This window comes from Athene noctua, unplaced genomic scaffold (assembly GCF_965140245.1).
Source record: "Athene noctua unplaced genomic scaffold, bAthNoc1.hap1.1 HAP1_HAP1_scaffold_612, whole genome shotgun sequence".
NCBI lineage: Eukaryota > Metazoa > Chordata > Aves > Strigiformes > Strigidae > Athene > Athene noctua.
Genome location: NW_027438054.1, coordinates 28,339 through 40,090, shown reverse-complemented (window position 1 = coordinate 40,090; position 11,752 = coordinate 28,339). Strand labels below are relative to the sequence as shown.

Genomic DNA, 11,752 nt, shown 5'->3' with positions numbered 1-11,752 from the left:
GTCTGATGTTAAAAGCACTGAGTGCTCACAATTTGAATTGAACACTTCAGTGGTTAAAAAAAGAAAAAACAAAACCTGCTTGTATGAGGTTTAGCTACCAAGGTGACTGCATCATGTGAAAAATAAATGTTTATGTGACTGAGGAGCAGAGACACATACCATATATGTTAAAGGTACTTTGTCAGTGCACCCATGATTGTTAAGTACTTGCCATGTTTGATCAGTAGCTTCTATGTGATCAAATGTAAAAACTGGTGATGGCTTTGTGTGTCAAAAGCAGTGGCACAAGTTACTGTCCTCCCTGTAGAGATACCTGGGGGAAATTTTGTAATAGAGAAAGACAATCTAGGTTATTTAGTGGTCACTTCTGGCCTGATCTTCTAAGTTAGTTTGGTGGAACCTGCTCATCACCCATTAAAACCAGTGGGGATAGGGAGAATCCAAGAAAACCTACTCGCAGGTCCCGTGACAGGCTCCCTTCAGCCTCTGTTGGGCTTCGTGTTCTCTTCCCAGTGCTCCACATGGGTCTGGCTTTGGCATACCCTGAAACTGTGTGTGGGCAAGCAGTACAGTCGTTTTTGGAAGATGCCTCCCTTATTACAAATTGTAATGTGACAAGGACCCTAAGCATGCCCTTATCTTTGTAGCACACATGAAGTCCTGCTGAAATAATTTTGACAAGTTTTGTGCCTGTGTTGAATTAGAACCGGAACTAATTTAAAAACAGGGATGAGATGTGAATATTGCAGAGTTTAGGTAGAGAATTTGCCTTTATTTTGGAGTCATAAGCAGTAATGCCCCCCTGATCTTTGCAGATAATGAACAGCTGAAGAAAATGGCACTATAAAATTAAGTCCTTCACACACCTCGCTGAGAGGCAGTACGGATCATAGCAGATCAGCCTACACTGGGCTGTGTGCGGAATAGTTTTTGACATGGATATATCTACTCTGAATAAATGGTAATAGTTAGAAGGAGGCTAAACAAAGGATCAACGATTGCATGTTGTCATGGATTAATCAGATGCTATAAGAAAAAGACAAAATGTTTTCTGCGTTGAGAGAGATCGTAGGCAATTTGTAATCTAGGTGATTTTAAAAGTTAGAAACAGTTTCTATTGCTTCATCTTCTCCTGAGCCACTCTGTGCATGTTCTTAAAATGACATTTGGGTTTGGATTTTTTGTTGGCACACTTTTCCTGCACACAGGATGGAAGTGTCATACAGCAAGCAGGGAGAAATGCCTTTTCATAAAGCATACAACCTGAACACACAGTGAACACTTTCTGTAATCTCATTTGTTTTCTTGATGCATTGGTTACTCCTGTTTGGGGAGGGAAGGAAGAGGTAGGTAAAAAATTTGTGCTAGAAACAGATTCTTTTATGTGTGTCTTCTGCTGTCAACCCCTCATCTTTTCCTTCTCAAACTATAATCAAAAGGGGCAGAAGGTTTCTGCCTGCGTTTAGAATATTTATATAAATCTTTATCCAAATCTGCTATAGAGACTACTTTAAATGTTGAATTCCACTGTGGAGAATAAATCTATTTTGATCTTGAGAGAACAAGAATGCAACTAATTGAGAGTTTTGCTTCAGATTCTTTCACTGAAAAATTATGCTTCTAACATAAAGCAAACACCTGGGATATTTCATTACAAACCAAATTACACAATGTCAATATTAACAGCGAGGGATAAAAATACAGTCCAGATGAAAATAGAAAATCTTAAACAATGTTTTGGCTTGTCCCTTATATATTTTAGGGTCAAATACATGACTAAATAATCTGAACCATTCGTGATGATCTTCAGGAATTCATAGAGGATGGGGAAAGGTCTCAGAGGACCTGAGACAGACAAACATAGTACCTAGTCTTAAATGAGGGAGAGGCATGAGAAGAGGAGGAGAACATGTAGGGAATCACAGATCAGTTAACAGGATCTTCATTCCCAGGACAATACAGGAAGAATTTACTAAAAATCACTGTGTAAGAATGTAGAGAATTGGGAAAATGTTCTTAAAAAAGGTGGATTTGTCAAAACCGGACTATGTCAAGCCAATCTGGTTTCATTTTTTGCTGGAGTAATCAGCCTACTGGAACAAAATGTTGCAGACCTTACTGAAGCCAAGATAGATGGCAAGGTCCCACATGGCATTCTTGTGAGCAGTACAGGAGAGGTGTTCTAGAGGAAGTACAAGGCTGATGCATAATTGATTTGATAAACTACTTGAGTGCAAGTTTTCATAATCCCCTGGTAAACTGAGAGAACATGTCAAGCAGAGTGGTACAGATGGAATAATCCTGTTAGCGCCAAGGAGAAGAGAACGGAGGTTTCTGTAAAGTCTGTGGAGGAAAGAAGTCTAGGAAGGGTTGCAAGCATCTTGCTTTGTTGAGATTTCAGTGAATGCTGTCGTAGCTCTTCATTAAGCTCTGAATTAAACTGGGTTTTGAAATCACAACATCCTTAAAAAAAAAAATAATCTTACATAGCATAGTCAGAAGAGCGTAGATGCAGCTTTCTTTTTCTGAGATGTGCTTGTGTTAAAGAAACTTATTCCTCCATTGGTAAACAGTGGAGGGGTAGGATAATCTGCCTGTGCACGATGAGCACAACTGAACCACAGCAGGTACGTGGTACAGAGATTTAGCTAAACGGCTGCAAATGCTGCAATTGCATATGGATCTGTAGGCTTGGAGACGCTGTGAATGCTATTGGGTAAATGAGGAGACTGGAGAAAAACGCTTACTGATTTATTGGACAGGTTTCCCATTTTATTTATCTCCGTCCTTATCTTGAACACGCTTCAACACTGCATGTCAGGTGAAATGTTGCTTTCACTTGGGCTCTGTGCCATCCCAGAACAGGACCTTTAGCAAGCTCTTATGTTCACTCATGCCGCCCTGCATGTAGATCCTACGTGCTGTGCTAGGGATGAGGCACTGTGGAGTACCGCAGTCGCTTTTTCAGACTGCAACTCGCAGTCAGCAAAGCTAGCTGTTAAGTAGCTTTTGAAAACGGGCATTTCTGGCATTTTAAAAATTTTACTCAAGATTGCAGAAAGATTAGGTAATACCACCCAGCTCTTCCCCAAGAGCATTGCTCAACATTGAGTCTTGGCAGTTGTCTGTCTTTTGTCAAGAGCCCTCTAGCCCCATAAAAAAAGCAGTATGGTTAGTAATGCTCTACCTCTTGTCCCTCAGGACACTGAGACAAATGGATCCATTTAGCTTTGCTTCATGATTCCTTCACTGCAAAGATAAATGAGATGGTGTGAAATGCATTATATAGGCATTAAAATAAATATCTTTTACACTTCTGTGTAGTTTTACAGACTGTCAGCATTAACTTGTAGAAGAAGGGTATCTTTCCGTTTCAGTACTATTAAATAATTGCCATCCCAGAATGATGATTACCCACAATTTATTGAGCACTGTCGGTGTCCTTAATACCATGTAACCGTATCCTTGGCATAAAAAGCCTATCGTGTCAGGCTGTGCACTTTGAATGTAAGCACAGAAGGAGTGCAGAGGGTGACTGTCAAAAACATTTGGGGAGGATTTTTATGAAAAAGTGAGGTGAGGCATACAGTTTCAAAAAAGCAGCTTATGGAACAGCACTGGGCAGCAGCTATGGATGAACAGTTTTGTCTTTTGCCTAAAGAAAAAATGGGAAGCTGAGAATTACTTATCTTCTTTCCTACCCACAAGTCCTGCTCTGCCATAATCAAAACGAAAGAATCTTCTTACCGTACAGTGAAAATAGTGTTTCTTTTCCCCTTCCCATTTCTTGTAACTGCATTTCTTCCTTTTACACTGTTCTTTTTCCTTTAAGACTTTGTCATGAACAAAGCTGGCCTTCTGTAACAGCTACTGAGTATTCCCCTTGAAGTTGAGCATGCCCCCACTTTGGGAAGTAGATGATGTTCCACTGTCTAAAAGTTAATGGTACCTATGGGATTTCTGTTATGAGAAATCAGTGTCTGATTTTATTTCAAGAAGAAAACTACTACAGAATTAAAACCCTCTGCAGAAGTTTGTGCATCATTTCCAACAGACTAGATCTGCTCCCTGTGGGATAAAATTCTCTCAAGTCTATGCTATTTAAGGTTACATTTATTCTCTGAATTTCTGTAGGCCTGAGATTTATTTGGTGGTACTTTAGATTTCTTAGAAATGGACAAGGAATTCTAAACATCATTTTATTTGGCTTCTGCTTGCTATATCAGTCTTCAATGCTTTTTTTCTCCGGTACAGTTCACACAATCAGTCATGTCCCTGTTAATGCATAGAGGCGTGAAAACAGATTTCAGTTAATTGCCATGTGCTAGCAATCAACTTTTATTGGTTTGGGATTGGTCTTCAACTGGAGAATGACATTTGGGGAGCTAGGAAGAAAGGATAGTCATCTTTTGTCTGTCAAAGTGCCTTAAAAAAGGCATTGTTCTGCCTGTTTTCAGTCTTGGGATAAAGACATACTCATGTTTGCATATAGAATGCAATAGAAAAACACTCTTAGGCCTGCCTTTTCTGGGACCCTTCACAACCTCAGACATGAGGGACATGACAGAGTCAGTAGTAGAGATGTCATACTAGGGTTGAGTTTTTGATAGAAAGGACTTGAGCTCATGGGGCAGTCGAGAAATGTTGCCAGAGCTTAGGCAAAGCAGTTCAAAGGCAAGTTATATAGGACAACTGACCTCAACATTATGCCAAGAAAAAGGGTTCTGAAGACAGGGAAACAGTCAGAAGGTTCCCTGTCTTACACCATCCTGTGTTTTATGCCTTTCAGTGCATTGACACGCACGAAAACAGATTTCAGCCTACAGTAAGTGGATTGGATTTTGCCTTTCTTAACTTAGTTTGAGTAACTCTTTTTGGAATGGGTCTGCTGTTTTCAGGGGATGAACAGTGGCAGATTGAACCACAAAGGACTGAATTACCTTAAGCCAAAATACGTAGCAGAATAGAAATTACTCTTTAACTAATTCCACTGTCTCTTCTTTGCTACAGGTGGTGGATGTGGACTTTAAAGCAGTCTCTCTCAACATTTCATCCTCAACTATTTCTAACCTGACTGCACTACAAAAGGAAATCTGCTAACGGGATAAATGTTGAGACTTTACAAGAACTGACTTGAAGTACCGAAAGCCATTACTATTAATCAAGAAGAGCTTGAAGTTAGGTCTGTACCTGACCAGTCAGTATCATTCTCACATAACAGGCATGGCAAGTAAAAGAAAATCAACAACACTGTGCATGGTCTTAGCCAACGAGCAGGATCCGGATCTAGAAATGGTATCAGAGTTGGAGGAAGGACCACCTGTACTTGCGCCAGCAGATAACCCTACAGCAGAGAGCGTAACAAGTGATGAGGATGTTCATGAGTATGTGGATTCAGACAATCAGAAAAATACAAATAAAGTAGAATAAAGTAGAAGGTGGTTACGAGTGTAAATACTGTACTTTTCAAACTCCCGATCTCAATATGTTTATTTTTCACGTAGATTCAGAACATCCCAACTTAGTATTAAATTCATCCTATGTTTGTGTAGAATGCAATTTTCTTACCAAAAGATATGATGCTCTCTCAGAACATAATTTGAAGTACCACCCTGGAGAAGAGAATTTTAAGTTGACCATGGTGAAACATAGTAATCAGACAGTCTTTGAACAAACAGTGAACAATCTCACTTTTGGCGGGAGTTTTGTTAGAGAAGAAAATGTTGAACAGGCTGACTCTTCTGAGGTCCCCTCATCAGGGATCTCAATCAGCAAAACTCCTATTATGAAAATGATGAAAAACAAAACTGAGAATAAACGTATTGCTGTTTTCCACAATGTAGTTGATGACATTGCTGGTGAAGAAAAGGGAACTGAAAAGGAGCCAAACTCTGAAGAAGTAGTAGAAAACCCACCACCAGCAGTTTCTGAGTCAAAAGCGAGCCATTCAGGTGTTTGCAGTGCAGCAGATGTGGCTAGTGCCGTAGTGACTCCAGCACCAGTGCTTCAGCCTGGGGTGGCACAGGTTATAACAGCCTTTACAGCTCCACAGAACTCAAACCTGATTCCAAAAGTCCTAATACCTGTAAATAGCATTCCAGCCTATAATACTGCTTTGGATAACAGTCCTCTTTTGCTTAACACCTACAACAAATTCCCATATCCAGCCTTGTCAGAAATCACTGTTCCACAGAACTCAAACCTGATTCCAAAAGTCCTAATACCTGTAAATAGCATTCCAGCCTATAATACTGCTTTGGATAACAGTCCTCTTTTGCTTAACACCTACAACAAATTCCCATATCCAGCCTTGTCAGAAATCACTGTTCTTTCCACTCAAGCTAAGTCACACAGAGGAACAGATTAGAATATGGTTTTCTGCGCAGCGTCTGAAACACGGTGTGAGCTGGACTCCAGAGGAAGTGGAGGAAGCAAGGAGGAAACAATTTAATGGCACGGTGCATACCGTGCCACAGACAATTACTGTTATTCCAGCACACATTTCTGCCGCTAGCAATGGTTTGCCTTCAATTTTACAGACATGCCAAATAGTTGGTCAGCCAGGACTTGTTCTCACGCAAGTTACAGGTGCAAATACGTTACCAGTAACAGCCCCAATAGCTTTGACTGTAGCAGGAGTCCCAAACCAAACACAGTTACAGAAGAGTCAGATTCACACTGCTCAGCCTGTTGCAGAAACCAAACAAGGAGCTGCTGTTCCAGCCCCTCAGCCTATCAAAAATGAATGCGCGCTGATGAATCCTGACTCCTTTGGAATCTGAGCGAAAAAAACTAAGGAACAGCTGGCAGAATTGAAAGTCAGCTACCTTAAAAATCAGTTTCCTCAAGATTCAGAAATTGTAAGACTTATGAAAATAACGGCCCTGACTAAAGGAGAGATCAGAAAGTGGTTCAGCGATACATGCTACAATCAGAGAAACTCAAAGAATAATCATGGGATTCATCTCAACAGTGATTCGTGTGCCACCATTGTTATTGATTCAAGCGATGAAATGAATGAGTCCCCAACGGGAGTCACTCCACAGAACAAGTCATCATGGAGCGCTTTTCCTGATTTCAACCAGCAGAAATTCAAAGAGAAGACTGCTGAACAGCTGCAGGTCCTCCAAGCAGGTTTTCTTAATAAGCCAGTCCTTACTGATGAAGAGATGAATAGGTTAATAGCCAAACTGACCAGGAGAGAGTTTGATGCCTGGTTTACAGAAAGAAGGAAATTGAATGTCTTGAAAGAAGAGGGAGCTGACTTGAACGAGAGCAATGCTGGCAGCTCAAAAGAAGAGACTGGAGAAACATCTGTGGGAGATGGAGCAGCAGGAGCCAAATCAGTGTATTCCACTTCAAGCAAAATAGGCAAAAAATCACCAGAGCAGTTGCACTTGCTTAAAAGTTCTTTTGTCCGTACTCAGTGGCCATCTCTACAAGAATACAACAAACTAGCAGAAGAAACTGGGCTCCCAAGATCAGAAATTGTGAGCTGGTTTGGAGATACTCGCTATGCTTGGAAAAATGGAGGATTGAAATGGTATTATTATTACTAGAGTGCCAATGCAAACAGTCTGATTGGCCAAGGCTTTGCGAGAAAGAGAGGAAAAGGAAGACTGAAGGGGAGGGGGAGGCCTCGGGGGAGACCTCAGGGAAGCACGAGGTTAAATTGCTGGGACAGAGGTGTGTCTGTCATAAAATTCAAAACTGGAACAGCAATCCTAAAGGACTACTATATGAAGCACAGATTCCTTAATGAGCAAGACCTCGATGAACTGGTAGCCAAATCTCACATGGGATATGAGCAGGTCAGAGAATGGTTTGCAGAAAGGCAAAGAGGATTAGAACTTGGAATAGAGCTGTTTGATAAGAACAAGGAGGAAGATGAAATGCTGGAAGATCAGGAAGATGAGGAAGAAACAGATGATAGTGATACTTGGGAACGCCCCTGACATGTTAAGCGTAAACTTTCAAAATCAGATTGACATGCCATTTGGGATTTGGGGGCCAAAACCCAACTAATTAGGTTGGATGTTATGGTGAAGAGCCAAATGATTTTTCATGGCCTTCAATTTAGCAAGCACCTGCTCAGCATTTTCCTTCTACATAAAAGAACATAGGCAAGTGTGGTGGTGCAATTCTTACCCCTCCCTGCCCTCCTTGCTGGGCTGCTTGGTGCCAGGTGTGATTCCATCCACATTCCCCCAAGCTATCCACCAATCTATGGAGATAAGGACTGATAACCTTGAGGAGCCTGGCTCCTGCCCCTCCCAATTGCTTGGAAAAGGTTATAATGGCCCATCATCTCCTGATGGCCTGACACACCTATGCCTGGGATGTGATCAGATGGAACAATAACAGGGTTGCATGTTATTCAAATTCTTGTGCAACTGCCGGAAGGCACCAGATAGTATTTGACAAAAGTCAGTTATCTTGGATCCTATAAACTGCGACCACCAGAGAGACCCTTTGAGCTCTCCTGGATCGCAGCAGCCTGTGACCAGCATCTCCCCTGAGCTGGGACGCCTCTCAGGTACCAAAACCCTTAAGGTGTCGTCTGCTCCAGGTGGAAGGCCAGGGCGAAGTCCCCCCGCTCGAGTCTCAATTATCGCCCGTTGAGGAATGCCAAGGCATTGTGAGTATTTGCTCTAAACTCGAGAGGGAAATTTTCTTTGAGCTAGCTTCTATTTCACCTGTTTGTTGGTGGGGATGTGTGTGTGTGGGTACGTACCCTTACCCTTGTTCCTGTGTGCTTGTCCCTTTTGTGTTCATTTCACCAAATCCAAACCCCTTTGTTTCTGTATGTATATGTCTGGTTTGTGTATGTGCATGTACATATGTGTATAAACTAAGGTACCGTTAAGTAAGTTAGAGTGAATATTGTCATTTTAGAACCTGAATAAGTCGCTTTTCTTTCTGAGCTATTTTGTATTGACAAATAGTTGTTAGTTATTAATAAATCTAGATTATTTTTCTAAATCATTACCGTGTCAATACTTTCATCCGCGACAGCAAGATGCTACCTGTGCAGGCAACAACTATTTGCTTCCTTGCTACAAAGCGATGGACATCCTTAGGCCTAGCCTAGGACATGGGGTTATAAGTCAGATTCAGTTCAGCTCCTCCTCTTCCGCATTATCAACTGGAAGATTCATGTTCATCATTCATGTGACTGCTTCTCAATATTTAATTGCTTTATGTTGTTTAATTCAAAAAAAACCATAGACGTGTTTTTCGTTGATGTAGGAGAACATTGCCCGCTCATGAAGGATGAAAATGCAAAAACCTAAGATGTCTTTTTGCAAACACCACTTCACCTGAAAGGTTTCAAGGCCTGGGTTTATTCCTTAAGGAAAGAGTTCAAAACAAAAGAGAAGGGGAAAAGTGTGACAAAGGAATCAATGAACCTAGGGGTGAGGATTGCTTGGTTTAAGAATGCGAGGTGATTATGGCACCTTTTGTGTACCTTCAAAGTGTTTTGGGTTTACAGAACTTGTGCTGAAATGTTCTTTGTTGATAATTATTTAGACTGAATGAGTCTAATGCTAGAAGATGCTTTTTGTTACATTCAATCAGTGTATCCTACATCAATTTAATTTAAATGCCTGACAGACTTCGTGCAGTTGATAGTAACATTTGTTTTTAGCTTGTGCACTCTTTGTTGGAAATGGTAAGAAAAGTACGTATATTTCTAGCTGAAAAGAATAATTTCTTGAAAACTTACACTGAATTTTAAGGTAAACGTGAGGTGGAAGCTGCCTAAAAGCTGTTCAGAGTTGCTTGGAGTTCTCTAAGAATACACAGATACAGAGATGAAAAGCGTCTTTGGCTGCTAGTAAGAAAGTTTTTCAAGTTGTGGCTATGACATGATGTTTATTTCTCAAAAAAAAAAAAAAAAAAGAGGTTATATGGCTTTTAGATTCTTAGAAATTATAAACACGCTTGTGTTTAGTTGTTCTGAATAAGAATAAGAATAAGTGATAGCCCAGTTGAATGATTTGTGCGCAAGTTTAACCTAAATTCATCCTGACAGATTGAGCTCACCTCACCACTATGCTGATTGTTCTTGAGGCTACTGGGGAAACACACTTATTTTTAGAGGTAGTTTGATCTATGTGAAGTGAATGTCAGAAGTAGTTTAATCTGATACAGAACATCTACGTCTTGAACAAGTGTCTTTAAAACAGAGGGAGGGGGAAAAGAAGGCCATTTAGTCTCAACACATAGAACTCTGAGTTTGAATTAGCAACTTAAAAACAATGGGCCAAATTCACAGAAGTTAGTTTAGGCAGATGTCTGGCATCCTAGAAAACTGGCACTCTGAGGACAAGTAGTTTGTGTTCTTGCTACGATCAGTCTGTATTTTTTAGGGATGTTACTTTATACTTAGATGTCAAAAGGTGATGATGATTAATTGGTGCTGCTGTTATTGCCAGCATTGTCTGCTTTTATATTGACACTAACAGAAAGGATACTAGCAACCTCCTTTTGTACATCTGTCAGCATCTCCTCTGTAGGCTTCTGCATCTGATGACCAATGAGAGACAGATTAGTGTAGAGAAAATACATCCTAATGTTTCCACATTTCCAAGAACCTAATCTGGAATTACTCTTTCTTCCTCACTGTGATAACTGTCAAAAGACCAAGAAAGTCCTTTTAGTCATGATATTCTGAAACAGAGGAGCCCATGTTAGATCTGGGTTTTGTGCCTGGTAGTGGGTGAAACCCAGATCGAAGCAAGAAACGTCTGATGAAAAAAATATTAACTCGCCTTTCTCCCTGGACACTTGTAGCTGTCTTTCTGCTCGCAGGTTGAACAGGCTGCCTGAATTACAGGAGGATGTTGTCTGTGAAAGCCATTTCCTGCGGTGAGCTCTTCTGACTATTTGAGATTGCTGGAAAGAAAAAGGCAGTGGCTTTTGGTGTGTGTCATGAATTTGATGATGAAACTATTGCCTGGCTTCCAAGATTCAAATTGGTGAGGCACAAAGTAGCCAGTGGTGCTGGAGAGGACTAGCCAAGAATCCCTTGGTTTAACTTTGGAATGGGGGAGGAGCAAAACCATGTTGTCAGCATATTTCATTGAACTCTGTATGGATGTGAGATGCTGTAAGAGAGATCAGGGTCTGGCCTTTTCAGCATTGACTGCTCCGTGTGGTTGGGAGATACTCTTGTTTGGCTGGTAATGGTATGGATGAGGCTGTTGTAGATACCAGCAGATAGAATAAAGACTTATATTAGCTTCAAGCTCTGCTGGGAATAGGGGGTCAAAAATCTGGAGTTGCCTTAATCCTTAAGCTTGACCCAGAATTAATTTTCTTTTAAAAAACCCAAAACTAAAACCCGCCCAAGCAACCTGTCCATAATATCTCCACTTTTTGTTAGCAGAGACCGCATTTATATTATCATTAAATCCAGCCTTCTTTAAAAGATGAGAAAAAAATAAAGATCCAAGTTAATGATCTGATTAAACTGGGAAATTTTCCATTTTGGCAGTGTTCTGTTAAATAACACTCGTCTACAATGGTAGGCCTTAGCACATCTGGTCTGAAAAACACAGGAAGAGGAAATACATTGTTTATCAGACTAAATATAGTTGGATTGAATTTCTTCTTTCAGTAAAATGGTCAGAGATGGCGGCTAATGTATACTGGGCCAGATTTTCAGTTGCTGTAAATATTACAGTTCCACGTATTCCAGTAGTTATAATAGTATTTACAGCCCATTGAGGATCATCATCTCTGCAGA

The 11,752-nt window shown here is 40.6% G+C and overlaps 1 pseudogene; it reads left to right on the top strand.

Moving 5' to 3' along the window:
* Positions 1-5,223: 5,223 nt before the first annotated feature.
* Positions 5,224-7,988, top strand: LOC141955778 (zinc fingers and homeoboxes protein 1-like; annotated as a pseudogene).
* The last annotated feature ends 3,764 nt before the right edge of the window (positions 7,989-11,752 follow it).